Below are 12,500 nucleotides of genomic sequence, written 5' to 3' on the forward strand. Positions count from 1 at the left end.
GGGGATGTGTTGCAAATGTCTTATTTACGTAATGTTTGAGGGAGGGAATGTGTTGCAAATGTCTTATTTACGTAATGTTTGAGGGAGGGGAATGTGTTGCAAATGTCTTATTTACGTAATGTTTGAGGGAGGGGATGTGTTGCAAATGTCTTATTTACGTAATGTTTGAGGGAGGGGAATGTGTTGCAAATGTCTTATTTACGTAATGTTTGAGGGAGGGGATGTGTTGCAAATGTCTTATTTACGTAATGTTTGAGGGAGGGGAATGTGTTGCAAATGTCTTATTTACGTAATGTTTGAGGGAGGGGATGTGTTGCAAATGTCTTATTTACGTAATGTTTGAGGGAGGGGAATGTGTTGCAAATGCCTTATTTATGTAATGTTTGAGGGAGGGGATGTGTTGCAAATGCCTTATTTACGTAATGTTTGAGGGAGGGGGATGTTTTGCAAATGTCTTATTTACGTAATGTTTGAGGGAGGGGGATGTGTTGCAAATGCCTTATTTACGTAATGTTTGAGGGAGGGGGATGTGTTGCAAATGTCTTATTTACGTAATGTTTGAGGGTTGGGATGTGTTGCAAATGCCTTATTTACGTAATGTTTGAGGGTTGGGATGTGTTGCAAATGCCTTATTTACGTAATGTTTGAGGGTTGGGATGTGTTGCAAATGCCTTATTTACGTAATGTTTGAGGGAGGGGGATGTGTTGCAAATGCCTTATTTACGTAATGTTTGAGGGAGGGGGATGTGTTGCAAATGTCTTATTTACGTAATGTTTGAGGGTTGGGATGTGTTGCAAATGCCTTATTTACGTAATGTTTGAGGGTTGGGATGTGTTGCAAATGCCTTATTTACGTAATGTTTGAGGGAGGGGATGTGTTGCAAATGCCTTATTTATGTAATGTTTGAGGGAGGGGATGTATTGCAAATGCCTTATTTACGTAATGTTTGAGGGAGGGGATGTGTTGCAAATTCCTTATTTACGTAATGTTTGAGGGAGAGGATGTGTTGCAAATGCCTTATTTATGTAATGTTTGAGGGAGGGGATGTGTTGCAAATGCCTTATTTACGTAATGTTTGAGGGAGGGGATGTGTTGCAAATGCCTTATTTACGTAATGTTTGAGGGAGGGGAGGTGTTCCAAATGCCTTATTTACGTAATGTTTGAGGGAAGGGGATGTGTTGCAAATGCCTTATTTACGTGATGTTTGAGGGAGGGGATGTGTTGCAAATGCCTTATTTACGTAATGTTTGAGGGAGGGGAGGTGTTGCAAATGCCTTATTTACGTAATGTTTGAGGGAGGGGATGTGTTGCAAATGCCTTATTTACGTAATGTTTGAGGGAGGGAATGTGTTCCAAATGCCTTATTTACGTAATGTTTGAGGGAAGGGGATGTGTTGCAAATGCCTTATTTACGTAATGTTTGAGGGAGGGGATGTGTTGCAAATGCCTTATTTACGTGATGTTTGAGGGAGGGGAGGTGTTCCAAATGCCTTATTTACGTAATGTTTGAGGGAAGGGGATGTGTTGCAAATGCCTTATTTACGTGATGTTTGAGGGAGGGTATGTGTTGCAAATGCCTTATTTACGTAATGTTTGAGGGAGGGGAGGTGTTCCAAATGCCTTATTTACGTAATGTTTGAGGGAAGGGGATGTGTTGCAAATGCCTTATTTACGTGATGTTTGAGGGAGGGGGATGTGTTGCAAATGCCTTATTTACGTGATGTTTGAGGGAGGGGATGTGTTGCAAATGCCTTATTTATGTAATGTTTGAGGGAGGGGATGTGTTGCAAATGCCTTATTTACGTAATGTTTGAGGGAGGGGAATGTGTTGCAAATGCCTAATTTATGTAATGTTTGAGGGAAGGGGATGTGTTGCAAATGCCTTATTTATGTAATGTTTGAGGGAGGGGAATGTGTTGCAAATGCCTAATTTATGTAATGTTTGAGGGAAGGGGATGTGTTGCAAATGCCTTATTTACGTAATGTTTGAGGGAGGGGATGTGTTGCAAATGCCTTATTTATGTAATGTTTGAGGGAGGGGAATGTGTTGCAAATGCCTAATTTATGTAATGTTTGAGGGAAGGGGATGTGTTGCAAATGCCTTATTTATGTAATGTTTGAGGGAGGGGAATGTGTTGCAAATGCCTAATTTATGTAATGTTTGAGGGAAGGAGGTGTGTTCCAAATGCCTTATTTACGTAATCCAACCTTATTTATTGAGACGGTTGCCCCAGTGCCCAGCCCGATGTTGTCGAAGCGAGGAGTTAATACGTCGCCCTTATTTTATTTTTTTTGAAGTGGGTCATGGTGCCTCCAGAGCCGAGATGAGAGAGAGAGAGAGAGAGAGAGAGAGAGAGAGAGAGAGAGAGAGAGAGAGAGAGAGAGAGAGAGAGAGAGACTAGATGTAACCAGCCCTCCCCCCCCTCCCACTAGGTAAATTTAACACCCCCCCCCCCACTCCACTCCACAGGGCACACACACACACACACACACACACACACACACACACACACACACACACACACACGCGCGCGCTATGAAAAGATAAATTCTACCCCCCAAAAAAAAGACATTGGATTCGCATATGAAAAAATGAACGCCAGAAACCCCAGTACCTCCAGAGAAAGAAAACTCAGTACCCCCCAAGAAACCCCCGGCATCCCCGGATATGAAAATACAGTAACCCCAGCACCCCCAGATATAAAACTAGCCCCAGTACCCCCAGAGATGTAAAACTAGCCACAGCACCCCCAGAGATGTAGAACTAGGCCCATCAGCCCCAGAGATGTAAAACTAGCCCTAGCACCCCAGATATAAAACTAGCCCCAGCACCCCCAGAGATATGAAACTAGCCCTAGCACCCCCAGAGATGTTAAACTAGCCCCGTCACCCCCAGAGATATGAAACTAGCCCTAGCACCCATAGATATAAAACTAGCCACAGCACCCCCATAGATGTAAAACTAGTCCCCAGCACCCCCAGAGATGTAAAACTAGCCCCGTCACCCCCAGAGATGTAAAACTAGTCCCCAGCACCCCCAGAGATGTTAAACTAGCCCCGTCACCCCCAGAGATATGAAACTAGCCCTAGCACCCCCAGATATATAAAACTAACCCCAGCACCCCCAGAGATATGAAACTAGCCCTAGCACCCCCAGAGATGTTAAACTAGCCCCGTCACCCCCAGAGATATGAAACTAGCCCTAGCACCCATAGATATAAAACTAGCCACAGCACCCCCAGAGATGTAAAACTAGTCCCCAGCACCCCCAGAGATGTAAAACTAGCCCCATCACCCCCAGAGATGTAATACTATCCCCAGCACCCCCAGAGATGTAAAACTATCCCCAGCACCCCCAGAGATGTAAAACTAGCCCCAGTACCCCAGAGATATAGACCTACCCCTAGCACCCCCAGATATGTAAAACTATCCCCAGCACCCCCAGATATGTAAAACTAGCCCCAGCACCCCCAGAGATGTAATACTATCCCCAGCACCACCCCAGAGAAGCTCTCCCTCCCTCCCCCCCCAGCTATATATAAAACACCCCCAGTGGAGTGGAGAGGCAGGCCACTCTCTGGGCAGGCCGTTATAATTCAACAGGCTGGGTCAAAGGTCAGGCCGAGCGATGGGTGGTGACCTCCATCACCAGACTTGGTAATCGAAGAGATCAGGTCAGATGTGTACCTACACGGGGTTTACATCCAGGTTGGCTCATAATGTAGACTAATGGAACACGAGTTTACAGTCTGTTTACACTCAGTGTAATAGAAGTAACATGGGTTCATATGTACTTACAGTGTAAACTGTTTATACTAAGTGTAAACAGAGTGATACGGGTTCATCTGTACTTACAATGTAAACTGTTTACACTCAGTGCAAACGAAGTAACATGGGTTCATATGTACTTACAGTGTAAACTGTTTATACTAAGTGTAAACAGAGTGATACGGGTTCATATGTACTTACAATGTAAACTGTTTACACTCAGTGAGAACGAAATAACATGGGTTCATATGTACTTGCTATGTAAACTGTTTACACTCAGTGTAAACGAAGTAACATGGGTTCATATGTACTTACAGTGTAAACTGTTTACACTCAGTGTAAACGAAGTAACATGGGTTCATATGTACTTACAATGTAAACTGTTTACACTCACTGTAAACGAAGTAACATGGGTTCATATGTATTTACAATGTAAACTGTTTACACTCAGTGTAAACGAAGTAACATGGGTTCATATGTATTTACAATGTAAACTGTTTACACTCAGTGTAAACGAAGTAACATGGGTTCATATGTACTTACAATGTAAACTGTTTACACTCAGTGTAAACGAAGTAACATGGGTTCATATGTACTTACAGTGTAAACTGTTTACACTCAGTGTAAACGAAGTAACATGGGTTCATATGTACTTACAATGTAAACTGTTTACACTCAGTGTAAACGAAGTAACATGGGTTCATATGTACTTACAGTGTAAACTGTTTACACTCAGTGTAAACGAAGTAACATGGGTTCATATGTACTTACAATGTAAACTGTTTACACTCAGTGTAAACGAAGTAACATGGGTTCATATGTATTTACAATGTAAACTGTTTACACTCAGTGTAAACGAAGTAACATGGGTTCATATGTACTTACAATGTAAACTGTTTACACTCAGTGTAAACGAAGTAACATGGGTTCATATGTACTTACAGTGTAAACTGTTTACACTCAGTGTAAACGAAGTAACATGGGTTCATATGTACTTACAATGTAAACTGTTTACACTCAGTGTAAACGAAGTAACATGGGTTCATATGTATTTACAATGTAAACTGTTTACACTCAGTGTAAACGAAGTAACATGGGTTCATATGTACTTACAGTGTAAACTGTTTACACTCAGTGTAAACGAAGTAACATGGGTTCATATGTATTTACAATGTAAACTGTTTACACTCAGTGTAAACGAAGTAACATGGGTTCATATGTACTTACAGTGTAAACTGTTTACACTCAGTGTAAACGAAGTAACATGGGTTCATATGTGCTTACAATGTAAACTGTTTACACTCAGTGCAAACGAAGTAACATGGGTTCATATGTACTTACAATGTAAACTGTTTACACTCAGTGTAAACGAAGTAACATGGGTTCATATGTACTTACAATGTAAACTGTTTACACTCAGTGTAAACGAAGTAACATGGGTTCATATGTACTTACAATGTAAACTGTTTACACTCAGTGTAAACGAAGTAACATGGGTTCATATGTATTTACAATGTAAACTGTTTACACTCAGTGTAAACGAAGTAACATGGGTTCATATGTATTTACAATGTAAACTGTTTACACTCAGTGTAAACGAAGTAACATGGGTTCATATGTACTTACAATGTAAACTGTTTACACTCAGTGTAAACGAAGTAACATGGGTTCATATGTACTTACAGTGTAAACTGTCTATGACAAATTTTATAAGATTTAATTTGATAATTTTTTCACTTTTTTTCTTCATTATAGATTGATCAGTACAAATTGGTTTCGTTAATATTTTGATGAATGAATTACACTCATCAGAAAAAGGGGTTAAGTGATGAATATGTATTCATTGTTGATAAAAAAATTACGTAGGAAATGTCTTTAGAATAGAAAGGCGAAACACAAGACACATCTTCGGTCATGTTCAGTTCTATATTAAGTCATGTTCAGTTCTATATCAAGTCATGTTCAGTTCTATATCAAGTCATGTTCAGTTCTATATCAAGTCATGTTCAGTTCTATATCAAGTCATGTTCAGTTCTATATTAAGTCATGTTCAGTTCTATATTAAATCATGTTCAGTTCTATATCAAGTCATGTTCAGTTCTATATTAAGTCATGTTCAGTTCTATATCAAGTCATGTTCAGTTTTATATTAAGTCATGTTCAGTTCTATATCAAGTCATGTTCAGTTTTATATTAAGTCATGTTCAGTTCTATATTAAGTCATGTTCAGTTCAAGATAAGTTCTTTAATAGAATATCATTCAGTTGAATATTCCATTTCCATCATCACACATTTACTGCTGTACAGAATCAGCAACCAGATAAGATAGCATTAGAATATATATATATATATATATATATATATATATATATATATATATATATATATATATATATATATATATATATATATAACTCAATCGCCTTTCAACAAATGCTGTGATGGTATCTATTGTAGAGTCTCTGTGGTGTGTTATGGGTTTGGATTCTCTCCCATAAAAAAAGAGAGAGAGAATGGCTGAGAACTGCAGAGTTTATATCTTATTTTTCTTATTTTTCTTTCCTACCTCAGCGAATGTATATGGGTATATATATATGTTTTTTCCCTTTTTAGGCGATCAGGGAAAAGTTATATTTCCTCACTCTGGAGTGTCAATGGAAAGTTTTGTGGGACCTGGTCCACTGGCTGTTATATTTATCTCTTGTATCTACCCCTGATGATGATGTGATCATGACACGAAAGTGCACTTGGGAACTTATCGTGTTTCATTTTCTATAGGACTCCAGCGAGACTCAAGGAAGCTAGCAGATTCCAGTGGACGCGAACACAGGTATGTGTGTGTGTGTGTGGGAGAGAGAGAGAGAGAGAGAGAGAGAGAGAGAGAGAGAGAGAGAGAGAGAGAGGTTGGCTTCCTGGCTCGGTGCAAAAAATTTAGCTGCTTCTGATGTCGGGTTTCTCGGTGTGGATGTTGGGGAGGGAGGGAGTGGGTGGTGGTGGTGGAGGGTTGGTGGGTGGTGAGGGAGGGAGTTGAGGAGTGGGGGGGAAAGGGTTGAGTTGACGGGGTGGATGATGGTGGGGGAAAGGGCAGCTGTCATAGTTTGAGAGGAGGTGGGAGAAACGGGTGGGCCGGCCTCCCCAGAGCAGGCACAAGTTGCTTAAGTTGAAATGACTTGAGAGTCCAGTCTCTCTCTCTCTCTCTCTCTCTCTCTCTCTCTCTCTCTCTCTCTCTCTCTCTCTCTCTCTCTCTCTCTCTCTCTCTCTCTCTCTCCAGGTATTGACCACCGCTTCTTGTTGGCTAAAACACCCTGGTCTACGCATCGCCCCCCCCCCTCTCTCTCAAGTCTTTCCTCACCCCCACTCGTCCCTCTGCCATTACACGTAGGGAAGAGCACTCAATAAACACATACCGCTGTCGCTCGATTATTGACCTTGCCTCTATACCAGGGCATTGTGGGTGCGTTTCTTACGATCCCCACGAGTGATCAACACACCGAAGAGCTTGATGAACCGGTGAGAGAAAATTCTCAACCTGTAGTCGCATCCACTCCTGCCTACTTGCCACACTCCACCTTTCGCTAACCTTTCACTTTAATCTCTTTTCACCGGACCATTGGCTTTTTCACCCTTTCCCCCCTCCGCCTGCCCCCTCTTCCCAAATACCCCCACAGCTTCCACCCTAACATCGAACACTTTGATGGTCCTTCACAATACTCGCTCCATCTCCATTTCCTTTTTTCTTCATCGATTAACCTTTCTCTATCCTCTCCCCCTCACTGATCCATCCCAATTGTTCTCTCGTTCTCTTGACACACACAGACGCACACACACACACACACTCGGATAGTCACTTGTTTACCAAATGGCGTCCTAGCTTCGTCTTTTCGTTGTATATCAACTGACTGTTATATTTCTCTCTTGTGTCTCCCCTGATGATGTGATTATGACACGAAAGTGCACTGGGAACTTATCGTGTTTCATTTCCCCTGTAGACTCATAGGAACATACACACACACACACACACACACACACACACACACACACACACACAGAGTAAGATATCGTGAAAAAAGGAGAAAATAAATATCTTGGAAGAAGGGGGAAAAAATATGTGGTGTCAAGTTGTATACCATTTAGGCGTTGGAGAGAGTCCAGAGTGATCCTTTGCCCATCCAGGCCTGACAACGGCCGGGTGTTGGGGGAAGTGGCAGTGGGGGTAGTGGCGATTGTGGTCTTGGTGGTTTTTGTTTGTGTTTTGGGGGGGGGTGGTAGGGTAAAAGTGGTCCGTGTCTGGTTTTGGTAGGGGTTTGCTCTGTCGTTTTGAAGGGTTTAGGGGTTTAAGGGCTCATTTTGGGTAGGGGTAGAGGGAAGTGGCTCGTCGTTGGTTGTGGGGGGGGTTTTAGTGGCCGTCGTCTGGTAGGGGTAGGGGTGGTGGCCCCGGGTCGTTGGTGGTGGGGGGGGTTTTTAAGGGGCCCCGCCCTTTTGGTATGGGGGTAGAGGTTAAGTGGTCCGTTTTGGGGAGTGGGGTAGGTGTAGTGGCTCCGTGTCTGGGTGGTTAATTATTTTAATTTTAATGGGGGTTTGGGGTGGTGGGAGCAGAGACGAGGAGAGCCTCTCCTCTCCTCTCCTTCTCTCTCTCTCTCTATCTCCTCTCCCCAACACAAACAACACAACACCCACACACACCCGGGTCCGTCAGGGGCCCCAGCCCCTTAAACCCTAGGTTGGGGTTTTTTTGGGTTTGGTTGGGGGGTTTGTTACCCCTCTTTTTTTGGGTCCGGGGGGGGTCTGTAAGAGGTTTGGTAGGATCAATGGGGGAGGGGTCGTGGGGGGGAAATTTGGTGGGGGGGGGGGCTTTTGTCTAAAATTTGGGGGTTAGCGGGGGGGGGGTTTTTTTTGAGGTGAGTTATTTGGAAAGGGGATTGAAATTATGGACATGTTGCAGGGAGGCCCGTGCGTGGTGGAGTGGGGGTTTTTTCAGGGAGGGGGAAAAAGGGGCCCATGAGGAGGTGCGGGGAGAAGGGGAAGGGGGGGGAGGGTTTCAAGGTGGGTTAAAGGTTTTCCAGGGGGGCTGGGAGGGTGAGGGGAGGGTTTTTTTTTTGGGGGGGTTGGGGGGGTTGGTGACGGGGTGAGGGAAATGGACGTAGGGGGGAAAAGGTGTAGGGGTGAAGTGGACATCTAGGAATCGCATGGGGTGGTTGATATCTTGATTTTGGTCATAGCCAAACCACTCACTCAACCAACCACCCACACCACCACACCCACCCCACCCCACCACCACACCAATCCACCACCACACCACCACCACCACCACAACCACTCACCCACCACCACACCACCACACACCCCACCACACCACACACACAACCCATCACCCACCCACTCACCACCACCCACACACACCACAACACCACACCACACCCTCCACAAAACACACACCACCTACACCACCACACTCCACCACTCATCCACCACACACTACCTCACTCACCACCAACACCACACCACCACCCCCTCCCCCACACCCCCCACCACTCCCACACCACACCCCCTACCCCCATCACCCCACTCACCACCACACACCCCCATCCCACCAAACACCCCAAAAACCCACCACCCCACCACCCCCAACCCCACACTCCACCACCCCCTCCACTCCCCCAACCCCCACCACCACCACCACCTCCACCACACCCACCACTCACCCCCTCACCACACACCACTCACTACCACCACACCCCACACCACCTCCACCACCACTCACACACCCCACCCACACCACCACCACCACCACACACCACCACATCACCACCACACCACACACACACCACCACTCACCACCACACACCACCACACCACCACCACACACCACCACTCACCACCACACACCACCACACACCACCACTCACCACCACACACCACCACTCACCACCACACACCACCACTCACCACCACACACCACCACTCACCACCACACACCACCACACACCACCACACATCACCACTCACCACCACACACCACCACACACCACCACATACCACCACTCACCACCACACACCACCACTCACCACCACTCGTCCCTGGTGCCTTGCCCTCACCTCGACACTCAATTTCCACTCAGGTTCCTCCAGATGTTAACTCAAGGTCGTGTCCTTCATCTGTATTATGTTTACATGGTCTCTGTGATTTCCCGGAAGACACCCCCATCGCTGGCTCGAACCATCGACTGACTTTGTATATCACTTTGCGTGTGGCTGCAAGCAAGAATGGACGAAGGAGTTTGTGAATAGATACACACGATCCTCGTGTCAAGTGCACAGTAAAATGAAAAGAAAACACTTTAGAACGCCTATGAAAGCTGGGATGATGGTGAGCGACGCTGTGAGGGCTGGGTTGGCGCTGGGAATGGATTGAAGGCAAGTATGAATATATACATGTGTATATATGTATAAATCTGTGTATATATGTGTAAGTGTATTGGCGTTTATGTATATATATATATATATATATATATATATATATATATATATATATATATATATATATGGGGCGTCCTAGTTACGTCTCTTCGTTGTATATCAACTGACTTATATTTGTTGTATCTCCTCGATGATGTGATTATTACACGAAAGTGCACTTGGGAACTTATCGTGTTTCATATATATATATATATATATATATATATATATATATATATATATATATATATATATATATATATATATATATATATAAACTAGATGATCTTTCCTGGCTACAAAACCCTGAACTAGAATATTCAGCTGGATAAATTCACAGTATAATTCCAGGTCACACACACTCCGTGTTCTATCGTATTTCGCTTGTGTTCACCTGAGTATATATATTTTTCCCCTGGTTGTGAGTGACATACGCTGGGAATCGTGCAGCACACATTGCCAGGCCAGACCAATGCCTTCTGTGTGATGCCAAGCGAGGGAAAACCTGCCTATTAAATAGTTTTTTCCCTCTATCCGGGTAGCTACTGCTGGCTACATGACGGACGCCACGTTTTCTATTGGTTAGTTGAATTTAGAAGATGGATGTTGCCTTTTATATTATGTGATTACGTTTACGAAGTGGAGGTCGTGTTTTCACTCTGTAGCCACGATGGAGACCATCATATTTCATTTTGTAGTTAGGGAAAAATGATTGGAAAGTTTCATTTCAAAAGCACGCTTTCCATATTCACCTCTGAATTGAGTTCCTCCTCTCCCTGCTACTTAATGTAGCGCAGTCTCCAAGGTGCAGAAGCCCCTGGTGAATGGGTTCTGGATAGGGTCCAGGTGATCTACCGTGACCCGTTTTCCAAGCGCTGCGCTACAATCAGTTGCAGGGGTAGGATATGATCCTTGGAAACGATGATTTCTTTGACTTGTGTGTGTGTGTGTGTGTGTGTGTGTGTGTGTGTGTGTGTGTGTGTGTGTGTGTGTGTGTATTCATGTAAACATGGGTAGGAGAGACCGTAGACTTTCGTAGTAATATCAAAAGTAAAAAAAAAGTAATAATAACATTAATAAATGTGCGAAATATGATTTGGTATATGAACTGATGGACGATCATTGGAATCACAAAATTGCAACCATTTTTCATGTGATATCATCTCATTTTCTTAAATTAAAACCTTCGCTTCATTTGCTATTCATGAATGTAAATGAAGAGAGATGATTTCGTGTTGTAGTGCGTATATTTCCTTCATTAACTCGTTTTCTTTCTGGTGTATTATGACTTAGTAGTTATAAACGTTCATTTTAGAATAACTTTCTGGTCTGTTGACTTTTTGGTGTTGGTAAGAGAAGGAGGTTTACTTAGAGAGAATGTTAAGGGATGTCTAAGATAGGATTTTGGTAAAGAGCAAACGCGTAGGTCCCACCGCAGGGAAAATTATAGAGACGTGAATAACAAGTCGTAGATTGTGTGTGTATATATATATATATATATATATATATATATATATATATATATATATTTATATATATATATATATATTTTTTTTTTTTTTTTTTCTTCTTTCAAACGCCATTTCCCGCATTAGCGAGGTAGCGTTAAGAACAGAGGACTGGGCCTTTGAGGGAATACCCTCACCTGGCCCAATTCTCTGTTCCTTCTTTTGGAAAATTAAAAAAAAACGAGAGGGGAGGATTTCTAGCCCCCCGCTCCCTCCCCTTTTAGTCGCCTTCTACGACACGCAGGGAATACGTGGGAAGCATTCTTTCTCCCCTATCCCCAGGGATATATATATATATATATATATATATATATATATATATATATATATATATATATATATATATATATATATATATATATTTATTTATTTTATATATATATCACAAGTGGTGGTGGAATATATATATATATATATATATATATATATATATATATATATATATATATATATTCCACCACCACTTGTGATCTCTCCCTTGCCAACATGTTTTCACAAATACGTGAAACAAACGTAAACTGACAATCCAAAAAAAAAAAATTAATATGACCTCTGTGGGAATGTAACCCTTCTTTATATTGGTTACTAGATAACTGCAGTGTATCAAACGCACTCCATAAATTTTTTTTGTGTGTGTATGTGACTCTCTCTCTCTCTCTCTCTCTCTCTATCTCTCTCTCTCTCTCTCTCTCTCTCTCTCTCTCTCTCTCTCTCTGTCAGTGGTACATGAAAGGGTAAAAGGACGAGGGACGAGAATGCAACCTTG

This window comes from Panulirus ornatus, chromosome 46, assembly GCF_036320965.1.
Source record: "Panulirus ornatus isolate Po-2019 chromosome 46, ASM3632096v1, whole genome shotgun sequence".
Classification (NCBI taxonomy): domain Eukaryota; kingdom Metazoa; phylum Arthropoda; class Malacostraca; order Decapoda; family Palinuridae; genus Panulirus; species Panulirus ornatus.